The sequence below is a fragment of the Drosophila kikkawai genome, chromosome X (assembly GCF_030179895.1).
Source record: "Drosophila kikkawai strain 14028-0561.14 chromosome X, DkikHiC1v2, whole genome shotgun sequence".
In the NCBI taxonomy this organism is placed as follows: Eukaryota; Metazoa; Arthropoda; class Insecta; order Diptera; family Drosophilidae; genus Drosophila; species Drosophila kikkawai.
Genome location: NC_091733.1, coordinates 29,240,580 through 29,265,819, shown reverse-complemented (window position 1 = coordinate 29,265,819; position 25,240 = coordinate 29,240,580). Strand labels below are relative to the sequence as shown.

Below are 25,240 nucleotides of genomic sequence, written 5' to 3'. Positions count from 1 at the left end.
TATTTTTATTACTAGCATTTAATTTCAATAAATTAATAGCTCTTTATAAATAAAAAAAAAAAAACAAAATAAAATTCTTATTTATATATATTTAAATATTATAAACTTAAAAATAAATATCTAATATTATGTAAAAAATTAATAACAAATTTTTAATATTTTTGTAAAACAGAATATCGATTAATGGCTCATATTTATATTTTTACAAATAAAAAATGAATTTTTTTTCAACAACTTTTGCCTAAAAATTCGTTTTAGTATCTAAATATCCCTCTTCTTCTTTTTTTTTTTAATTATTAAAAATTTCCCCATGCAACAAAAACCTTTTAATAATTAGATTCCAACCCCTTTTTCAAGTGTAAAAAGTTTTAGGTGCTCCTCCGCAACGAGGGGTCCTTTTGGATAATTTACAAGCATATTGATTCGATCTGATTCGGTTTGCAATTTGTGCCTCTGTTCCGCTCAATCCCCCTTCGTTAGCCCCCTTCCCCAGCACTTTTCTCTCAGTGTGTGAACAGTGGCAGCTGCTGGGGCCAGCCGTTATTTAACATTAATTTATGCATTACTAGAGCGCTTAAATTAATCAGCGAATGGCGAATGGCTGCTGCAGCAGCATCATCGAAAACAAAATTTAATTCGCCGCAGAAAGCGCTACATCTCTCCTAAAATATAAAAAAAAACCCCTTCAATCGTTTGCAATTAAAGAGAAAAGCGTAAAATTCATTAAGAGCTCAAAAAGAGAATTAACACAACTAAGGCAAAGACAAAGCAAATGTTGGATATACAAAAAGGAAAATGTTTCTTTCATTTTAAGAAAAGGAAAATTACCAAAAAAAAAAGGGGGAGGAAAATGAGAAAACCACAAAACAAAATAGAGAAGAATGAAGGAGAAAGTGGGTTCTTAATTGTTCTTAGAGGAAAATATTTTATTTCACACTTTACATATTTACTAAGCACATTTACGTTTATCTTTTTATCGTTACAGAAATCATCAGATAAATAAGCAGACAGACTTTGGTAATAAAAAAAAGGGTAAGTCGTGGTTATTTTGGGGTTTTGCTTTAAATATATATACTAAAATTATGGAAATAATATTTTAATTATTTTTTATGAATTTATATGAATAATATGAATTTTATAATTTATTTTATATGAAATTATATTAGTTTTATATTTTATTAAGTTAGTTTTCGATGCTTAAAATTTTTTATTTTTTTCGATGTTTAAAATAAGAATTTATAGGAACAATTATTTATAGAACTTAATATTAATTTAATTTGGTTTTATGCATTATTTTTTTATTTTTATTTTTATTTTTAATAATTAAAGATTATATATTTATAGAATTTAATATTAATTTAATTTTATTTATTATATATTTTATTATATTTTTTTTTTTTTAATTATTATTTTTATAAAATGTATAAAATATTATATAAGAATTTTGATTCCCATCCTCCATTTTTACTTTATTTCAAAGGATATATTCAGGATTATTATATTTTTAATATAATTTTCATATTTGTGTCATAATTTCTTTTATTTATTATTTTCTATATTAATTTTATTTATTTTAATTTAATTTATTTATTGTATTTATTTATTTATTAATATTTAAATTTTTTTTAAGGATCTTGGTAAAAACCTCCTCCATAAAAAAGCCCGCCGCTTGACTCCACTCACTTATTCACCAGGAGAGTTCATAACGCCAATTTTGGCCTGGCCTTCTGCCTGACCCCCCATTCTCCTTCTCTTCATCCATCCGTCAGTTGTTCAGCGAGTCAGTCAGTCATTCAGACATTCAGTGAGTCAGTTGGCCAGCAAACTGGGCTGAGCTGAGCTCTGGCGAATGATAAATGGCTGACATTGTGGATTGTAGGCAACATTAAGCGTTGTTGAAGCGCCGCAGATTGCAATCGTTGAGGCTAGAGCACCCACCCTCTCCACTGTAGAATGGACTAGGGAACCACGCCCCTAATCCGCCCACAAGCTGGCAACCCCCACTCAATGGCGAGTTACTTCTACGGTTTTTCATCTACCCCGTTGTCCAGGTGCGTTCCAGGGAATGCTGGAATTTTTGCACACTTTTCTTTTGTTGTTGTAACAAAATATTTCTTTTGATAAATTCAATGAAAAAAATACAAATAAATGGATTTAAAATGTGAGAAAAATATAAGGAAAATATTGTAAAATTGTGGCAAAATTTTCATTTTACTTGGAAATATTTTGTTTGTCTGTTTTAAAATTTTTAAAATTATTTTAAAAAACTCTAAAAATCCTTAAAAATTTTTTTTATATTAAAATATAAGCTATAATAGCTGGCATATTTTTTAAAAATTATTTTTATATTTATTAAAAAAAGAAACCTAAATTGTAAAGCTTTTTTAAATTTTTTAAGCAAGTATTTATTTGATATTTTAGATGCAGAGAATTAATATATTATTAATATCAAAAAAAAATTATGAAATAAATTTACAAACATTTTTTACTGCGAAATCTAGAAAATCTTTTTGAAGACCTTTAATTTTTCCTTTACTTAAATATTTCCTAGAATTTTAAAACCCTTTTCGACTTGTTTTATATTATATTTCATACTAGATTTCAAGCCCGAATAGGAGTCATATTTTTTCTAAAAAATGTATTTCTTAATCCCCAGTAAATCAATAATTTCCAGAGCACCTTCCCCGTTGAGTGTCAAAGTCATGCTTCTCCTGAAGTTTACTGTAACTCAACTCACCTTCTCCTCCTTCTACAATTTATCCTGACAGCCGGCAAGCTTGTAATTTGTAATGTCGAACACGACAAGAGGAAGAGAGAGAGTGAGTGAGTCCTGCCTGGCTGGGGTCATGATTTTCAAATGAAATGCATTTCTGAACTTTTGCGGTGATTTAATGATGTGCCCCGGGAAGTGGCTGGCTCTAAGCACTTGAGAATATGAATCGAGGGGCAAAAAAAATAGCGACACGAGTGTGTAGAGATCATTCCGGTGGCAGGTGCTTGATTAAAATGCGCTCGAATTGATTTGAAAACCAAAGCTAAAACCTAATTCAGAGACCCATTCAGACCTCAATTCAAGCCCCCAATTCAAACCCATATTGTCAGACTCATTGAATTTGCGGTTCTAATTAGCTGCAATTAAGTGATTAAAAGCCATCAGCCGGCTCTGTGGATATACAGATGTCGATCTGGCCATAATTCAGGCCTCACCAAATTTCCGGTTTTCCTTCTGGATTTATGTTGGTTTTTCTCCACACTTTTTTCTCTGTTTTTTTTTTTTTTTTGCGCATAATAAATGCCAATTAATTATGACAAGAGCAGTTACAAAATGGAAAGCAGCGTATTTTCTGACAGATAAATCTGTAAATTGTCAACAAAATATTGTGATGACTTTTTAATTAAAAACAATAAAATTGTTTGTCGTATTTTATAAAATACATATATACATATTGACTGTACTCTTACTTTTGCATATATTTTTATTTCTGTGTGTTTATCAATTCTGAACAAACAGCGACAGCCAAAGCCCCAGCATAAGTCCGATTATCGGTTCAGTTCAGTGCCTAGTATTCCCTAAATATATATGTATATCTATATATATATAGTATGTATATATACATAAAGCTTTAATAGCCATGGCCATTTTCCGAGAGGATTTTCAGTTTATCCCCCGATTGATGGACTGCTAGTGCCTCGCATTTTGTTTGGCAAATATTTTTTAGCAATTTGATTGCGTTTTTATGAAGCTTTTGGCCTGGCTTTGGCTGGAAACTAGAGAGTTCAGGTGAAATCGTATATAATCGTATTTTATATATTTTTATGGCTCTAAGGAAAATGAATTTTTGTTATAATACATAAGATTATAATTTATTTTTTATTTATATTTATACATAAGATTATAATTTAATCTTATGAAAATGAACATAATTTATAAGAAAAATTAAAAAATTCAAAGCTTTTATGAAAATTAAAATATGAAAATGATTAAATAATTAATGTTGTATAAAAATGTTTTGATTTAATACGTGAAAAAAGATAAATATATATATTTTATTTATTAAAGAGTGAAATAAGCGCCTAATTTTATTAAAGTTCCACCGGAAAGTAGATTTTTCAGTGTCACAAACTCACAAAAATAATTTAATTAATATAATAATTAATATTTAATTCAATATTTTATTCAATTCATCAAAGTAAATATTTTCCTGTTCTATATTTTATCGATATATTGAGTAAAAAATAATTTTAAATAAAAAATTATTTAACAGAAAGTTGTTATTATAATTTGAAACCTCACAAAATATGCCATGATATCGATATTGCATTTATTTTTGTTCGATATATTATCGATATATCAAAAAAAAAATTGTAATAAAAACCATTTTAGATAATATTTTTATTATATTTTAAAAACATCACAAAATGTGCCATGATATCGATAATGCATTTTTTCTGTTCGATAAATTCTCGATATATTTAAAAAATTATATAAAAATAAATAAAAATCAATTAAACAGACAATTTTTCTTTAATTTAAAACATCACAGTTAATGATATTATCTATATGTTATTGTTATCGATATCGATATCAAAATTCTTGCTTTCGATATACCCTCGCTATATTTCCCACTCCCATCTGTTGCTGCATACTCACTCCCGTATACCCACAATATTGTATACAAATATTACCCATACGTCGTGTTGGACCCTGCAAATATTACCCATACGCCACGTTGTGCACTATATAAAGAGAAAGAGAGGCGGGGGGAGGGGAGCGAAAAAAAAGCAATGTCCAGTTATTAGCTGACCGTTGGAGCTGAGCTCAGTTCGATTTGGCTCTCAACTCAGTTCAGTTACCAAAACTGGCCGGCAAACAAATGACCGTTTTATGGACGGCAATCAAACACAAGACCACAAATACTTCAACTTATGTATTGAGGGGGGGGTCACAACACACACACACACACAGACGCCAACGCCATATGTATGCGCATTGGAACCCTGCCATCATCATCATCATCATCATCATGGTGGCTTGGCAAAAGTTCCAATTTTTCACAGAACTCGACCACAAAATAAAAAACACATTCTTATTACAAATCGTGGCGAGTGGCGTGCCAAAAAAAAAAGAAAAAGAAAAATATAAAAATAAGGAAAAACCAAAAAAGAAAAAGTATGTTTTCATTCCCATAAGTGAAAAAAAAAAGAAGGAGAAGACGAATACCCAAAAACCGAATACCAACTGACGCACTTATTTTGCGCTTTGAATCCAATCACGTACCAATTTTCCAAATTTAACCTTTTTGAGCCCGGGCTCAGTAGCTTCGGCTGCCAATAAAAACCATTTGCCAGAGTGAAATTTATATGGGCGCTTCGATAAAAAAAAAAGGGGGAGAGAGGCAGAAAAAAAAGGAAGAATGTATTGGAGGAGCAAAGAAGGATAATGCGGGGTGCGAGGGGTAAAAGACCACCGCAGGCCTTTGAACCATTTCAATTGACCGAAGGCCAGACTCAGGCTCAGGCCTTTCAGTTACCAATATGCAAGTACTCCGTTTTTTCTGGCTGCTCTTCAAAATGCTGGTAGTTTTCAAAATAAATAAAGTATATAGATTATTACACTTGTAAAAAATGTTACCTAAAATGACTTTAAAAATATATAATTTTTGATGGAATATTTGCAAAGGGAGGCAACAAACACAAGAAACATAAACACTGTCTGTACTTCTGGTTGGTAACCTTTATTTCATTCCAGGTATGCTAAAACCAGTTGGGAATTATATGTGAGATTTTTGGCAAATTTGCCATGAAAAATTTACCAGCAAAACTAATGCTCTTCGTCTTTATATTAAGAAAGAAACTGAACGAAAAAACTCCCTAGATTTAAGAAAAGTAAAAAAATGAAGACTAAAAAATATAATATTTATTTAATATAAACATATATTACTCTAAACTGTTAAGATTTGTATGTCCCATGTCCAATTTGTTCGCTCTTTTTAATTTTCTTATTTTTTTTTTACAAAATACTACTTTATTTGCTTGGCTCTGTCTGCCTGTAAGCGACACCATAAAATATTGAACGTGTTGAGGACATACGCGGGCCCAAAGTGCACTCGCCACTGCACTTACACATATGTGTGTGTGTATGTGTGTGTGTGTGTGTTGGGAAAAGTGCGGGGAAAACTCTCATTGGTCTCGAGTTCGTTTTTCGATTGTGGGATTCCGGATTCTGGACTCCCCGTTTCTGGGTTCAGCTTGTTTCGTTTGTGTTTTTTCTTTTTATTTCTGCTCTCCACGCGGTGGCACTTTTGGCTTTTGTTGCCAACATCCTGTCGCCCCTTGCCCCTCGTCCTTTTGACTCCAGCTCAACTTTGACCCCTCAGCGACCCCGTTACGAGTGACGCCTCATTTTCTTTATTTCTGGCGGCAGCACGCGCATTACATTACATTACGACATGGCCGGCAAGGGTCCAGGATTCCCATCCTGCTCCATATCCTGGTCGGCATCCGCATCCGCATCCTTGTCCAGGCGAGGAAGAGTCGCCTTTCGGCCATTTCTATTCGAGTGTCAAGTGAGTGTTTAAGTTCAGAATGAAGAGGAATGGATGTGACCGAGTAAAGCCAAGGACTCGGTTCCTTAATGGAAAAATACTTGAGCTACAATGCCGAGTAATTAAAGTATTTTCTAATACAGTTTTTAAGAACAATAAAAATATGTATATATGTTAGATCTTTCCAAATACTGTAAGTATTTACAGCCCCTGTCTATGACCATTTTATGTTGGCTGTAAGCCCCGCAGGACCTTCCTTGAAACGGCCACCGCTTAATCAGCTAAATGCGTGTCCTTGTGGCACTTAAAGCCTTCGCTGTGGCTTTTCTTCACTTCACAGAGAGATTCCCCTTCCCTTCCTTTCTCAGCTCGATTTTTTCGGTACAAATTGATGCCATCTGTTCGGCGTTTAATGCCCCGGGGTCCTGGCCCGCTCCCGGGCCATTTGTCGTGCAACACTTTCAGCGCTTTTTAATGCAGTGGCTGCATAATTTTTACGCCCGTAAGTCGCCTGCATTATCCGGGCCATAAATCGGACACGACTTGGCCTTCTCCTCACTGCTTTTTCCCCCGCAGGATCGCTGGATCCCAGCATCCTGCTGAGGAAGAGGATGGAAATGGCAGGATGTGGTGGCGCAGTTAATTTTGGTCAGCGGGCAGCTCGATTCTCACACGATTTGCCCAGCTCGCACATCCTCATCCACACTCGCAGGACTCGAGGCGACTCACCTGACCCGAAAGCCACTTAAGAGCCATTCAAATTACGTTTCATTACGCTTATTGAAGGAGGGGGGAAGGGGGGCCAGTAACAAACCTTTTTTTATGGCCGACAGGTGACTACGAATTTCGGGGTAAACAGGGCTTTGAAATACCCTAAAAAACCTATTTTAATTATATAAAAAATATTTTAAATTCAATTATCTTGACTAAAAGGTAACCTACAGTCCATCATCAACCACAAAGTTTGTGCCCTTGTTTTATGGCCTTCAACTTTTAAATTCAATTTCTTTTATATTTTTTTGCTGGCCAGCCAAAAGTTATTGATTTAATTCGTATCTGGGGAATGCTTAATCAAAAATATTCCAATGTATGGAAGACTTCTTTACCTCCTTCACCTCCTTTGCTTCATTTCCCTGTTTTCCCCGACTTCTCACTCGAGGAAAATGCCAAGGAAAAGTTCCACCCGGCAATTTGTTGGCCGGGAAATGCGAGTGTGAGCTCGCAGAGATGAGATAGTTTTCCTTATAGGAAAATATCACTTAAGAGATATTTCTAGCCATTTCCATTACAAAACTTAATTTTATTAGATTTTGTAATGTAATTTTTATGATTTTTAAATCTATCCAGAAGAAAGGGGCTACATATTTCTTATTATTTCTTCTTAGTTTGATTTTGTGATTGCTTTTCTTTATAGCTTTGGCTTTTAGTTTTTTTTATATTTAATTATTTTATTTCTTATTTAAATTCTTAGAGACTCAGCTCTGTTCAAAGTCAGCAGGATGCTAACCACATGAACTTGGTAAAGGACTGTCTGTAGAGGCTGGACATTTCAGCTTGGTTTTGGCTTCTGTGAGCTGCCAAAATCCTAGTGTTTGTCCTGTCACATTGCTCTCAGCTGGAGATTTCAGTATTGTTTTTAATATGTAAAGATTTTAATTTTAAAAACCTTTTGAATAAAGCTTAAAGTAAATATATAAATCAAATCCCATAGAAAATTGTCATGAATGCCATTAACTTGAACTTAAACCGGCAATCTAGAACAAAAAACTGTCAAACTAAGAAATCCTTAAAAAAAAAAGGGAGAGAAAGAGAGAAAGCTATAGTGATAGCGAAAGAGAAGGCGTCAGGAGGCAGGTGAGAAAATCAGTGAATGAATCTCATCCTGGAGTTTGCCGCTTGAAAAGCGGCCGTTGAAAAATAGAAAATAAGCAAAGGACGGAAAAGGTGAGATCCTGTCCAGAGAGTTGCCTGCAACTGAAATGTCTGCCCAAACAATGCAAAAAATATATATAAAAAAAAATATATATATATAAAGGCGACTCGGAAAGGCGAAAAAAAAAAAATAAGAATGGACCGGCACACAACACAAATAAAATGCGAAAATGCTCTGCGACAAGAACAACAGGCAACATTAAGCAACAACAACAACAACAACAACAAATATAATAAAATGGAAAATGGTAAATGGTAAAAAACAAAAACAAGAAGAAGAAAACAAGGACGGTAAAAATCTTGCGCTGAGGCAAACTTTTGAATAATTTATCCAGCGTTGAAAGGACGTTTTCATTAAAATTCGCCAACGTATTTAAAGTGCGATAACTCCCAGAGTGGCGATTATTCAAGTGAGTTCATTTGCCTGCTAGGAATGCTAAATGTGCCTCGCCCGATATGCCAAGAACATGTATATATATGTATATATATATAGCATAGCGCTGGGGTAAAAAATGTGTACAAATGACAGCGACTGTCGCCGTATATCGTCGTGTGTGGAAGCCCAAAATTATTTGTTTATTTTGTTTTTTTTTTTTTATATATACCCAAGAGCCTCTGTAGATCACAGGGTTTATCCTATGTTGAATTTGGTTTTACAAAATATTTTTTAATATTTATTTATTAATTAACCTATATTCATAAAACTAAAATAAGTATTTATATAAATATAGAATATGTGAAATATATATATGCAAAATATTTCTCTATTTTTTTAGAATTTTACATTTAAACTTTTTCGGAAATTAAAAGTGTTCTGGAAAATTATAAATTACTTATTTTTGTTAAAAATGAGTTTATATATCGGAAACTATCTCTTAAAAAAACCCTTATAATTCGTCAAAAATTAAGGTAAAATTTTAAAATCTTAATAAATCCTATATATTCTATATATTTTTTAGTTTATATAAAATATATAATAATTATAATAATTAATTATTCATTTCAATATAATTTTCAGCTTTGTAAAAACTTTTTTAAAACATTTTTGAAACATTTAATAATTTTTAAAAACCCCTCTAAGCCTGAAAATTCTACTTTTTCCAGGGTATTTCTGGGCTTCTGTATTTATTTTTTGTTTAAAAGAAGACCCTGGGCATCAAAGGCAGAGTTTCATTTGAAAATTGTTTTCCATTTCAATTTAATTCAATTTTTTTCGACTTACCTTTATACAATTTTTTTGCCAGGTAAAAAATTGGCTGGGAATATTGTTTTGCTGTAATTCGTATACAATGTTATTTTAAAGCGGATTCATCAGGTTTTTTTTAAGGAAAAATTAACAATTATTAAAGCTGTAAATAAAATAAAACAAACAATTAGTTAGTTTACAATTGAATTAGTATTTACTTGATAAATTCGCATATTATTTAATTTAATTCTCATATTTCCTAAGCTTATAAATTATTTAATTTAATTTTCTAAGCTTATAAATTATTTAATTTAAGTCTTTCTTTAGGCACGCACTTACTTTATTGTTTCCTTTACAACATAAGACAGTTTTGTGTCTCATTTAATAAACATATATTATAATTTATCACCTTAAAATGTTGCCTTTATCTTCGTTCTCCCTTTTGTTTGGCTTGTAGTTTTAGTTACAGTTTTGCCTTTGGCCCTTTTGGCCAAAATTAACCATCTAAATCATGGCCAGGATTTCCTCTTGACCATTTCCCAATTCCCAGAGAGCTAGCTCTCCCTTTCCGCAGTTATATTTCTATTTATATTTCTATTTTCATGTGAGGTATTTGTCAAAAGTGGGAATCAACGTAAAATAAATTTAATGTCTAAAACAGACCAAGGAAAATGAAGGAAAATAAAAGTAAGCAAAAAGGAAACCAAAAAAAAACCAACAAAAATTAAAAACAAAAAAAGAAACAGAAAAAGGGAATTAAAGAGGAAACAAAAAAAGTAACTTAAATAGAAGCAAAAAATATTAACTTTCAGCAGCAATTTTTAGTTTTGCACAAGAAACATAATTCTATTAATTTTTTCTTAAATTTTTTATGTGTCTTGCTAATAACCTTTTTAAACTTTTAAAGAACCTTTTATTATTAATTTATTTTATTATTTATATATTTTATTTATTTACTTTTATTATTTATTTTATATTTTTATATTTATTTTATTTTCATAACTTGCAGATTATTGTTGTTATTTTCTTAAAAAAATATATTTATTAAATATATATCTTTAGTTTTTAAAAGTTTTAAATAAAACATTATTTTTTATATATTTTTAAATTTAATATAATAGGTTTTTAATGAAAATTCTTTGTAAATTAAATTTATTGAATTAGCCAAATTTTTGCAATATAATTTAAGGCACATTTTTTAAGGATTTTAAAAAGACCTATTAATTTCTGTATATAAATAAATGTAATGTATAAATAAATATAATATATAAATTAATAAATTTTTGTTTTTATTTAAATTTAAATCTAAAAAATTGTACAAATAGGTACATTTATTTTTTTTATTAAAATTTAAATCTAAAAAATCTAAAAAAAAGAGGTATTTCCCTATCCGTTTCCCAAAAATCTCTCATTGTACTTTGTTTCTCGGTGTTGTTTTAAGCTGAAATATGGCGCATTCGCTGCTGCATATCTCGCGAAAATATCGCCACATCCACAGCCACATGTAGCTCTATTTATTCTACAGTCATGAGGCGTTGTACTGGTGGGTGGTGGTGGGGAAGGGATAACAGAAAGGAAAAACACAAAAAAAAAAAAAAAATAGGTAGAGGAAGCCGCGCGCATTACCGTTGGCTACAAAACTGCACCGCAGTGGGGCTGGCAATTTTCTTGTTGCGCGAATGGGGAAAATCCAGCGAGACCCACGCCCGCCCATTTCCATTTTATTCCGCTCCTGGGCAGCGTCGTTTCATCGCGCAATTTCCGCACAAGTGTTGGCAATATAAAAATAGCGACAAAATATAAAAGTAATTTATGTTTCGCCTTTTTCCATATCATTTCTATATGCATGAGGGCCGGGCCGTACTCGGGCGCACTCCACTTTATAAAAATGTTTATATACATCATGCAGACTTTATATATATATATATATATATATATATATGTGATGTATATATATGCACTGCCCCGGCTTATCCATTTTGATATATGAAATATGCATGTTGATGCGCTCGTTTGTATGCGCCAAACTGCATTTAATTTATTAAAATAAATATTTTGCAGTGTTGGATAACGGCATCTGAATAATGCTAACGATGATAAAGCACAAGAGGGGGGAAGGGGGGGGTTTACTATTGAATACCCGGGTGTTCATTTAGGGTTTTTTTAGAGAATTCATCTTGAGTGATTGAGTCGGTTTCATTTGTATGTAGAAATCGCTTTGAAATCAATTTAATTGCTGCCTAAAAGTGTGCTACAAAATTTTATTACTCTGTTTTAACAAAGTGGAAGTTTTTATAAAAAGGAATAACATTTAATTTGTACTCAAAAGTGTCACAAAAATTGCTCTTGATTTAAAATCCATTTAAATAAAGTCTAAAAGTATGCTACAAAATTGTATTCCTCAAAATGTTAAGTATTTATGACCCTTGTGAAAGTTTTTAATAATTATAATTAATTAAAAAGTATAAATTTATACAAATTTCTTTATAATTATAAACAGAGTAAAATTTAACTCAATTTTAAAAATATATATTTTTTCTTTTCCTTTTTTATTTTTAAATATTTATATTTTTAATTTGATCAATGACTATTATCTATCCATTATTAATGACACCCATGGCAATCCGTCGCTTTCAATTTGATTAACCAATTGCATTGTTGAAATTTACATGAACCGAAAACCCAAATTAAATATGTTTAGTCCGAAATCACATTTCATTATCGTTTCGCCGGTGGTCAGCCGCAAATAGCGACCACGCCTTATTATATAAAGCATTCCACCTGCCACTCATCAAAGCACACACACACTGACACTGAGACTGTCAAATCGCATTGCAAAAGACCAAAAATACTCATGAATATATCAACAGGGGCATTTACTCGTACTACATTCATTTGACAGGATGTGGCAGGTAAAACCGAAATGCAAACATAAATGCACATAAATATAATAGCGAATATAAAGGCTGATATTTGTATAATCGATTTCTAACTTGTCACAGCATTAATTATATGTTTTTTTTTTTATTAAGAAAACATTTTTGTTTATATAATTAATTATAAATAATTGACGACAAATATGATTTATGTTGGAAATACAAGGAGCAACTTTAACGGGTACTTAATTCAGTATATTTTATATACAAATATATTTATAAATAATTTTTAATAATATTTGAAATAAATTTTAAACTAGATTAAAGATTAAAAACTATGTAAAATATTTTTAAGTGTATTTCTTGATCAAATATTAATTATTTAATATGAATTAAATTTATTTAGAGTTCTTATTAAATTATAAAAAAACTTTTTTAATATTTTAAATAATTTAACAAATTTCTATAAAAATAAAAAAATAATATTCAAAATAATAGAACAGCCTGACCCTCTCAGGGAGCAGCTATTCACAAAAGTTAACAAATAAAATTATGCAAACGTCAACAGCAAAAAATTAGAGAGACAAATAAGGAAAAAAATGCGGTAAAAAAAATAAAGAACAAAAAATAAGAGAAAAAAGAATCACAAACAAATTTGCAAGCGACAAGCAAAGAGAAAATAAAATCAGACTCCGTAATATGCCAAAAACTGTGTTCATAGTGTAAAAATAGTGTAAAAATGTCTATTTACTTAGGGCAAAAAAATGCTGAAAAGCAACAAAAAATATGACAAAAATATGAAAAAAAAAATGATATATATTAAAATATCTATATGGAAAAGTTCATAAATTTCCCGGTGAAAACCCAGAGAGAGAGTGGCAAGAAGTTCGCACAGATTGCGGCAAACTATTTGCAGGGCGGCAAAAGTAAAATGCAAATAAATCCCCAAATGCCACAATGTGTGTGTGTAGAACAACAGGAACGTGTTCAGGTTCGTCTTTAGCCATCTCACACCCAATTTTCCACCCATTTGCCTGCCTGAAAGATAACCAAAAAAAAAAAAAAAGGAGAGAGAGAGTGGAGCATGCATATGTATGCAAAATATGCCCACCTGGAAATCTGTGAAAATAAAAACAAAAAATATAAATAAAAATAAAAAATGCAGAGACCCAAAAGTGCGGACCAAATTCGTTTACAAATCGTTGGTCAGACAAGTGTGTGTGGTGTGTGTATGTGTTGTGGTGTGTGTGCAGTTACTATCATCTGTGGATTCATGTGATTTTAATGTAGCACACTTTTTGGGGTCAACCGAAGGGTTTGGTTTCAGTTTTTGGTCACAACCAGAGGAACAGTTTAAGCACAATTAATAATAAAATGTTGTAAAATATCAAAACTTTCTTTGAAATTATTAAATAAATTTCTAGGGTTTTACCAAATATTTTTAAGGCATTTAAGTAGATTTATACCTTTCAAAAGGCATTATAATTTAGTCAGAATTGTTTTTTAAACACTTTTAAAATTTTAAAATAAATAAATAAATAAAATCATAAATCATAATAAACATTTTTAAGGGTTTTTCCGTAAAAGCAATCAAAAATTTATAAATTTATGTATTTATATTGCAAATAACAAATAAAAGTTTTTGCCAATAATGCTTAATATTTAAAAATAAAAATATAAATAAATAAAAATAACATTTAACATTACAGACTCAATCAAAAACGCATAATAAAATATATATTAAAATAGTATAAATATTTAAAAAAATGTTTTAAGCCCTCTTGACCTAATTTTGATCCCTGTTATCCCTGCTGTTTTGTTTTATTCCTTCGAGATTACTCCAACGACGACATTCCGGATCAAAGGCACTCACTGCCTCTGAGTTTTTCCTTCTTTTTTTAAGGGTATTCCCCGGGTGAAAATCATTGACAATTCGCTGACGTCTCCCATCCGCCCAAGAGCCACCCCCCACCGGAAGGCTGGGCACAAAATGCTAGAAAATAAAATACAATAAAAAAAAAGAGAAAGAAAAGGGCAGAGCTGGCACACGTGGAAGCATTTTGTCGGACCGGAAGTAGCATAATTTCAAAGCGGAAACAACTAATTTGATTGTATTTAGCACCAGTCTGGGAGCAAAAGGAGGGGGGTTGGGGTTGGTGGGTGGAAATTGTGGGGCTTTTATCCAGGCGAGACCAGCTTAATGAGCAACTTTTTAGTTGCAATTAGCCGAAGTAGAAACATCGAGTTCAGCCGAGTTGAATTTTCCAGAGTGGTGGCGGTGGCCCAGGGTTCTTTTTTTTTGTGGTTTTTTGTGGTTTTTCCCACATTTCACTTTCATTTTTATGGCAGGAAAATGTGCTAACTTTTTAATGTGCTCAACTGCTGTCCAAAGCTCTCTGGGGGGATAAACCCACTCGCCCGATATCAAAATGAACGACTCGGCGACTCTCTGCTTATAATGCCTGGCAGGTCAGTAGCTGACAGCTGTGAAACTATCCCAAAACTGATGGACTCTCATCCCCTCTCTCTCTCTCTCTCTCTCTCTCTCTCTCTCTCTCTCTTTGGGTGTGTCTATCTCTGTCTGACTTCTGACAGGTAAAATTTAGCAAAACTTTACATCGCTTGATTAAAAACTTCAGAAGGTGAAACAAAACGAAAGCCCTGCATTGCGCTAACTAATTTTCAAACTTTTGCGCAACGCGTTAAACTTGTTAAAAGTCTGGTCTTTATTATTCATTATTTGTAGCTTTATAAGTTGGGAAATAGATTGAAAGGATACTTATTGAAAGGATACTTATAAATACAAATTTTTTTTAGATATTTTTTTAGATATATTTTTAGAATTATTAGAGAACATGTAATATATCTAAAAAAAAAGGAAAGGGAATCCCTATTTCTTAGATATATTACATAGTAACTATACTATATACATATATATATAATATATATCACTTTATATTTTTTTATTATATTTTTTTAAAATGTTCTACAGTTTCTAGGTTTATATTTCAAAAATAAAATATATTTGATAATTAATATTTCACTAATTTATTAAATTTAAAATCCTTAGAAATTATTAAAACCCTTAAAATTTATTAAAATCCTTAATAACTATTAAAATTCTTAAAAACTATTAAAACCCTTAAAATTATTAAAATTCTTAGAAACTATTAAAACCCTTAAAATTATTAAAATTCTTAGACACTATTAAAATCCTTATAAATTATTAAAAGCCTTAAAAATTATTAAAAACCTTAAAAATTATTAAAGTCCTTATAAATTATTAAAATCCTTAAAAACTATTAAAAGCCTTAAAAATTATTAAAATCCTTATAAATTATTAAAATCCTTAAAAACTATTAAAATCCTTAAAAACTATTAAAACCCTTAAAATTATTAAAATTCTTAGACACTATTAAAATCCTTATAAATTATTAAAATCCTTAAAAATTATTAAAAACCTTAAAAATTATTAAAATCCTTAAAAATTATTAAAAACCTTATAAATTATTAAAAGCCTTAAAAACTATTAAAATCCTTATAAACTACTAAAATCCTTAAAATTTATTAAAATCCTTAAAATTTATTAAAATTATTAGAAATTATATATATTATATTCCTAGGTAACAATATATATTTTCCACCCTAAGGAAAAGCGTTGCAATTTATTAGAACTAACAACCTCATATATCATGCACGACAGCAAGCTGCTCGCTGCGAAAAATCGGGCGAAAAAGTTTACAACTCAATTTGTTGGACATCCCGCAGAACATATCCATAGTTAATGATCCTCCGCCGGGCGCAGTTAATATTGCAAACAACAGCGGAAAATGGGGGGGGGGGGCAAGGGTGTAGAGAGAGGGGGGGGGGGAAAACTTTTACAGATTTTCGGTGCTGGTTGGGGGCTTTTCCAGCAAACCTTTTTGACAAGCGTCGCGCAGTCATAACTTTTTTGTGCTGTTCTAGTTGTTGCTGTTTTGCCGTTGTTATAATTGCTCATTACGCTGGCATGTGCCACGCCCCCCATGCTACTACACCTCCCACTGGAGCCACCACATATACCCAGTTTTCTGCCGAATTTTCCCAGCCCACTCACTCATTTTGCAGCTTTACAGCTCGCCACAATGAAACTTTTCAGTTGATTTTATTATGTTTTCTACGTTTTCCCAACGCTTTTCCTTCGCTTTTCCCTTCGTTTTCCCTTTTTTTTTTTCTCCCTTAATTTTTTTTTTATTTCTCCCCATGTTGTGTTTGTTGTTTGATGCCTTCCAATGGCAGATTTCCTGTCGAAACCGAAACTTTTCTGTAGGCCCAAATTAAAATGGTATAAACATGGTCAAACATTGGAGACCCTTGGGTTCCCCCAAAAAATATGTACATATATATATTTGTGCATATAAATTTATATATATTTTAGTGTTCTTTTGGGTTGAGCTAATTAAAATCATTTCATAAATTTGCCATTTACACAAGAAAAAGAGAGAGTTTATAGAAAATGGGAATCAAAGTCTAGAGATGGTTAAGAAATTTGAAGATTTTTGCTGAAAATTTAATTTATTATTATATTTATATTTAATTAATTTAAAATTATTATTGTTTAACTTCGGCTTTTTTATTATTTGAGCACATTTTTCACGGTTTACATTTCATATTTAATAATTTTATTAGACATTTAAAATTGGTTTATAATTTATTGTATTTTAAACTGCTAACCAGCACTAATTTCTTATAATTTCCGCAATAACTAATACTCTTAAACTAAAATTTTTTTATTTTACTTTTAATTTTTTTTAATTATTTAATTTTTTTAATTTTATTTTTAATTATTGTTTTTTTCAATTTTTAATTATTCTTTTTTTTTATATTTGATATTATTTATTTTTTTTTATTATAGTTTAAGACATTAACCAACACTCTGTTATCCTTAAAAAAAAACTTTAAAATATTAATTTGAAATATTTTTCGATTCCCTAAAAATATATCTATCCCTTTTAAAATTGTATCCTTAATTTTTAATTTCAGCTTAAACGTCTTGACCAACACTGGTATTGTTGCTTCATAAATACATTTTCAACACTAAGCTGGGCCATAAGTGCTGGTAAGTATCTATAAAAATTAATTTTAAAAAACTTTCAACTTTCAAACTTTTTAATTAAAGATAATTTTTGAAAAGGAAAAAATGAATAACCTAATATTTAAAGTAATGCTAAACAATGGCATTAATTTGTATAAATTCCCTTTCAAACACTGGTCCCATCACCAAGGCAAACACAATGAGTGGCAACGAACGACCTTTCCACCGTTTGCTTAGGTGATGGAATTTCGGTTGGGCGGAATGAATGGGGGGTAAGGTCAATGGAACCGGATGGACTTGGGCTTGGACCTAGACCTGGACTTGGGGACTTGCTCGATATTGGTCTTAAACTAAGAGAGAGAGAGAGAGTGAGAGAGTGCCTGCGGCTGGGACGCGACACGTGCAACGGGCGCGTCAAATAGGAATTCATTAACAAAACGTTACACAAAATTTTAATTAAATATTAAAACATAAAAGTTTTGGCGAGCAATATTTTCTCGGCGTTGGCGACACAATTTTTGGGGGGGCCAGACCTTGGGGGCACTTGAGCCGAGCCGCCGCCACCCCACAAAAAACCGGTATGACAGCGGGCTTTTGTTGTTGTTGCTGTTTTTTTTTTTTTTTTTCTTTACTTGAGAGGGAATGAAGTGAGGGAAGTGGGCAAAGTGACGGTGCTTTCAGTAATAGAAAATTAAGTTCTATTTATGTGCAAAAGTTCCTCATTAAAATCGAGCAGGCAAACTTTGATTAAACTTGCCCCCCCGCCACTGGCTTTTATTTCTGCTTAGTTTCCTTTATTTTTTTTTACTTTGTTTCTACTAGTATATATATACAATATATATATACATATATATATATATATTTTACTCTTGTTATTTGGCAGAGCGGGGCAACAGTTTGTTTTTATGCGACAAAACTTGTCGATAATTTAATTAGTGGAATTTCCTAGCCGGACACAATGCCGGGGCAATAAATGCCGGTCCGGGAGAAGACAGCAAATTGCCCATAAGACTTGAAAGCAAGCACCAAGTGGAGTGGGAGAATGTGTTGGATTCCGGCTGAAGTAGGATATTCAGGATAAGTAGAAGGGCGTGGCTGGGCGACAGAATGCCGCTCGGTTTGCCTGCGGGCATTTAATGTATCTTTAATTTCCCCTGTGGTTCATGTCGCACACAATCAGAGAAACAGGCAGCGAGAGATTCCCCCGTTCCGGCCAGAAAACATCTATATATATATATATATACATGTAGCATGTGGCTATATCTACATACTGGGGTTACAAAACATTTACACAGAGAGGCTCACACGTGTGTGTATTCCGTGGGCACAGTTCCGCTTCCGCCGAATAGAAACTCGGTTTCTGCTGTCTGAGGAATAGTGTTTGCTTTTTTTTAAATATTTTATTTTGTTTACAAAATTTACAGAAAATAATTAAGCTAAAAATATAAATATATATGTATATTAAGGGGGGCTTTAAAAAATCCTACGATTTTAAAAACCCATAAATATGTGTCTAAAAGTATGCAATAAAATTATTTGAAATTTAAAATTATTTAAAATTCTTTTAAAGAATAATTTTGGTAACCTTTTTAATAGTTTTAAACACCCGATTGATTTTTTTAAGCATATAAATATATTTGTAAAAAATCTAAACATTTTATTCAATTGTTAAAATATCAAAAAAGACATTAAAAATAAAAACAATTTAAAAATTAAATTCTTAAAAATCCAACACTCCTAAGCCCCTTAACCTTGCTGTGCGGAAAACTCAAGGAAATGGTTTTCCCTGCACAAACACACTGACTAGCAATCACACATGAGTGAGTTGCTCCCCAGTCCCTTCACAAAATCAACATTGTCGTCATCGTCATCGTCATCGTGGCCAGTGCGTCGTATTAACGCCCATCCGAAATCCAAATACAAATTGGAATTCTAGACAGAGGCAAGCTCTTTGCCGCAAGGAAAACCCTAGACAATAATAACGACTTGTAGTTAATGCCATCAGGCTAAGAAGCCAGGCCTAAAGCTTTAACTTGGCAAAATCCAAAAAAAAAAAAAAGAAAGGCCAGCGGCTACCCTTTTTAATTTGAGTTTAAGACTTCTGGGGGTTTGGCTAATGACGCCCTTGGGGAAATACCCATCGATGCCCGATGACCCATGACTAAAAGCCAAAAGCAAAAAAAGAAAAAAGAAAAAAACCAAGAAATGGAAATCGAGGAAGGAGCTGAGCTGAGCTGGGCAGTGCATCCAATTAACTGTGAACATAATCAGGACCTGCCATCGGGTACAAACAAATCAAGGCTAGCGAGCCAGCAGTAGTATTCATGAGTCATTCGACTCATTCACTCGGTTGGCCATTTTAGGGGCCATAATTTATTAGGCATGCAGTGTTTTCGGACACCACCTGGACGCCTTGATTGTGCACTGAGCCAAAAGTCTAGAGAATTATTTTCAATTTAATTTTAATAAATTTTTATATTTAAAATTTAAACATAATTATATATATTTTTTTTATATAAGGAAAAAAATGTATTAATTCAGTTGTTATATTTAAAATTTAAAAAAACGATATATTTTATTTTATTTTATTCGGAAAAATTATTATGATTTGAATTTAAATATATTAATTTATTTAAAATTAAAAAATAGATATATTTATATTAATTATAATACTGAAAATATAAAAAACTTTTTAAATAATTTTTAAAGCATTATTTTAAGAGTTATAAGTCTTTGATATTTCCTAAAATTTTGATATAAAAAATTTATCAAGCAGTTTATTATAGCCCAAAAATGTCCAAGCAATTTTTTTTTATAAACTCTACCCTTTTTTCTCTCAGTGAACCCTCTGCCGTCTGCAAGGTGTGGCTGACTTTGATTTGATTGAGCACAAAATTCACCATTTCCCAGCTTGTCCCAACATTCAACTGCACTCAGTGTCCAGTCAGTGCGTACATAGGATGTGTTCCGGTTTTTCGAGTGGAGTGTAGAGTTGTTTTTTTTTTTTTTTTTGATGGGAAGGGGGATTTGAACACACTCTTAATACCCTGACTAGGCGTGTTCATATGCCATGCACCCCCCGCGCCGCACACGGGGCAAATGCAACAAGCTGGCAAAAATCCGGGCAGCAAGAAAAATATTTGGTTACCAATTAGAAATACCTCTTTAAATATTTAAAAATTTAATAGTTACAATAATTTAAAAATTTTAAAAATATTTATAGTTATAGCTAATTCTTTTTATAAAATTATTAAAATTTTTTAAATTTTTTAATTGCTCTCTAAATAATTTATAAGATATTTAAAAATTTAATAGCTACAATAATTTAGTAAAAAAAAAATTATTTCTAGTTAAAGCTATTTCTTTTTATTACATTTTTAAAATATTAAAATTATTAAATTTAAAATACCTCTTTAAATTATTTAGAAAATATTAAAAAATTTAATAATTTTAATAATTTAACTTTAAAAAAATTAGCTATAAATATAATAATTTAAATTTATTTAATAAGACTTGTTTTGTAATTTATAAGTAAATTAATACATATACAATTTAAACATGAAATTATAATTTCAAATATATTAAATAATTAGTTAATATATTCCAAATATGTAAACTTAAATTTAAAATATTAAAAAAAATATTTTCCCCAATATACCCCATAAAAATACCCCCCAAAAAAGCCACTGGGTATTAGTAGTTGAAAAGTGCAATCGCCTGGCCACGCCTCGGACCAGAACTGGAGCACATCAATGGGGATTTATAAAAAATGCAAATTCATTAGAGCCTCGGCAGGACACGAACCTGCTGACTGAGTGCTGAGATCTCGAGAGTTTGAGAGCCCGAAAAGCCGAGTCCTGAAAGCTTGAACCCAAGTTGTCTGGAATTCGCAACACGCTACGGTTCAGGTTTTTGGGGGCCACTAGCTGCTCCACTAATTCCAATGGCTTGACACACAGAAAAAAAAAGAAGAAATGGGGTTGGGGAACACCCCATGAAACAGACGTTGTGCGAAACTGCAGCATCAGGGACTTTTCCCACTTTCCCTCAACTGCGGCAGAGAGCATTTGGAAATTAAAAAGAACAGCATCCGACCAGAAGAAGTCCAAGGAAGAGTGCAACACACACACAGACACGTATATATGTATATATTGACGGTGTTTCGTGGCTTCACTGACACGTAAGATGGGCGCTGCCAGTCGCTTTTAAGGATACCCATGATGATCCTGCGGGACATACTAGCATATGCTCAGACATGTAATCAGCGAGAAAAAAAATTATGGGTAGCATAAAGGGTTGAGAGGGAAGCAGGGGGAGAATACAAAGATATAAAAGGTATTTTTGAAGTATTTTTAAATAAAATATATTGATTGTTTGAGCTAAATATTTAATATTTAAATATTTTGAAATTTGATTATACAGATTAATTTGAAAAATAATATTAAAAGCTTAAGTAAAGCTTATTAAAGTTGAAGTTGAATAATAAGTAAATTAATTTTAAAAATGTTTACATTATTTAAATAAAAAAAATTGGTTGTTTGTCATTATTATACATATAAGAAATAAATAAAATATAAAAATAATATAATATATATAAATATAAAATATAATAATTCATCCTTAAATTAAGCAAATTTTTTTAAAAGCCTTTTGGTAATTAAAAAAAATTTTCAATACTTTATATATAAATTAAATACATCTAAATATAAATAATTTATTATAAATTCTAAACTATTATTTTATATTTAATATCAAACAAACTTACTTCTTAAAAATTAAAGTAATTAATACAGAAAAATTTACATTTATTATAATTTCGAAAAAAAAAAAAGTATTTTAATTTTTAATTTCTGGTTATTTAAAAAATTCCCCTAATTCTTTCTAAAAACATCAACTTATACCCCACTTAAAAATCTAAATAAATAAAATATAATATTTAGCATAAATACTTGCTTAAAAAATTATGTTCTCCTTTCAATACAGGACACTTTACAGTCCATAACTCAAAACGACACTCAATCCTTTCTGCTGCAGATGAGATTTTTGTGCTGTAGACATTTTTCAATTCTCATTTCTGTGGCATGTTTGTGCTCGTTCGTCTGTCTCTGTAGCTCTGTAGCTGTTGCTGAACCAAATAATCCTGCATATCCTTCGTGACTGTCTTACCTGTGGTCCTCCTGTTCACATAAATCTCAACTTTTGGAGGCTGGGCTCAACCACATTTCCCCAGCGTAGAAGGAGTCGGTTTGCCGAGCAAAACTTTTGAATCGCATTGCAAATGAAATTCAAATTTCGTTGCATACTTTGCGGCGCTTATTAAACTCAAGATAAACGTTGAGTCGGAAAGCGGGGAAAAACAACCAAAAAAAATTTGTTTAAAAATTAAGAAAAGAAAAGAAAAAGAGGTGGGGAAAATTGGGGGAAACAGAGGGGTTAAAGAAGGGGGAAAGAGGTGGAGAGACCACTAATAGCTATGCCATGCAGCCACCGCAAAGTATGCTTTTCGGTTTAATGAAGCGGCCGCAGCAGCATCAGTGGCTGATTTCCCCGAAAAAATACAAAAAAGAAATAAAAGAAAAACTTGTGGAAACTCTTTCGCGGCAGTCATAAGTTCAATCAACATCAAATTTAATTAAAACGCTAAAAGCATCAGCCCACGCCCACTAATGCAAAGCCAGAACACAAAAAAAAAACAAGCAACGAAAAAGAGTAGAGGCCAAGGAAATCGCTCGAAAAATACACTGACCAAAATCACATAGATTTATATAATTTTAAAATATTTTATAAAATATACACAAATATACTTGACACTATTTTAGAAAAAAAAAAATTTAATATTTATATAAAAAATATGAATTAGTTAATAATAAATTGTAATGCTTTATATTAATTTATATTATATTATATATTTTCTTTGAAAAAATATGCTTAAAATTCCTATTTGAAATTTATAATTTAAATACATTTTTATATATTTATTCATAACCTTTTTTCTGCCCGTGTAGCGAAAACAGTAGCGTCCAGGGGTCGACATAGAGCCAGAGAGAAAAGAGCGAACATTAAAACGGAAATAATTGTGGCCTGGCCGGAGACTCTCAGACCGGATATGGACAGATATGGGGGTGGGGTTGCTTCCACTTTTGGAACCGGAAGAAGCATGGAGCGGAAATGGGGGAGTAGGGGAAGTGGGTAGTTCGCGCAGGGGCCAGCGACATTTGCAACACTTTTGGTTTGTAATTAAGTAGCCAAATGGTAGACAGAAGCCCAGAGGGGAAGACTGCGAAAAGCGAGGTAGTTCAGGGGGAAATACTGGGGGAAATAGAGAAAAACTTTAGGAAAATGAAGGTTAAAGGGAGGGAAGAAGCAAAGGATGTGAGCCATCCGCAGCTAATCATAGTTACACAAATGCTAATGGCGGAATTAACTTGCCACCCCAAAAACGATAATTAACAATTAAAATCGATGGTCAGGGCCAAAAGGCAAATCAGTTTATGGCTTTAACAATTTCAATTGGAATTTTAAGAGTTTTGGTAAGTTTTAGCTTTAAAAATTTTACGAGAGGAAATATTTTTTGAGATATTTTAACCAACATTTTAAGTCAAATTTCTTGAAAAGTCTTAAAATTACTAATTATCTTTTGACTACAACCTTTACTATTTACTGCCACTTGAAGTAGTTACCAATTTGAATGCAAAATTAATTGAGTTCCAACTTGCAAACTTAATCCACTTCCCTCAAGTCTTAACTAAAAAAAAACAACAGACACAAACAAATGGCTACAACTTTTGGCAGACTTTTGCAGGTTCTCGAAGGTTAAATCCCAACTTGTGCAGGACTCTAACTTGCCACAGATTTTTATTTGCCAAAAACTAAGAACAGAGGCCCAAATACAATTATAAACACATTTGTCTAACCTTTTTTTTTGTTTCTCTTATTTTTTTTCTTTTTGGTTTTTGCAACTTTAGTGGCATGCTCACTTTCAATTTGGCCTTCATGTAAGTGCAACACACATGTGGGTTTTTCCAGGTTTTTTTTCGAAAAGAGAAAGAGGGAAACGGGGGGGGGACAGAAACAAATTGTGTAGAAGAAATAAAGGAAAAGTGGAAATGCAGACAGACTCAGTTAGTGGCAAACTTTTGCCGCTTTGCAACACTTGAGCACAAGCACATTCTGGGCCCAAAGGCTTATCCACAGGCACATGTACATGTGTGTCTGTGTGTAACTAATTTAAAAAGTAATTTTTACTTCCGGCATTTACACAGCTGCATTTAGCACTCAAAAAGAGAAGGAAAAATACATCTGATGGAAGAGAGTTGTAATGTGTGTATCGTAGAGCCCACCTTTGAGTAAAAGTTTTTCTGGAATTCTGTTGGAATTTTGCCATTTCAGTTTAAAAATCTCAAGAGTTAAGGTAGTCAGATAGTGAGTCTTGAAGATTTTAATTAAATAAATTATTAATAAAAAAGAAATTAAGAGATTTTTAAGGTATTAACATCTGTAAAATGTTTAAAAAATACTAACTACTGATTTCCTTTAAATTTATAAATATAAAAAACAACCAAGATCTGAGAAAAATCTAATAAATATTTAAAGTAAATTTTTAGACACAGATTAAGATTATAAATTA

General features: G+C 31.6%; 1 protein-coding gene across 1 annotated transcript in view; it reads left to right on the top strand.

Moving 5' to 3' along the window:
• Window positions 1–25,240, top strand: part of LOC108076115 (uncharacterized) — a 105,120-nt gene that overhangs the window by 48,607 nt on the left and 31,273 nt on the right. The window contains exons 2-3 of the mRNA XM_017168843.3: window positions 986–1,032; window positions 17,562–17,637. The gene's annotated coding sequence lies outside the window, so the exon portion shown is untranslated. The remainder of the gene's footprint in view (window positions 1–985; window positions 1,033–17,561; window positions 17,638–25,240) is intronic.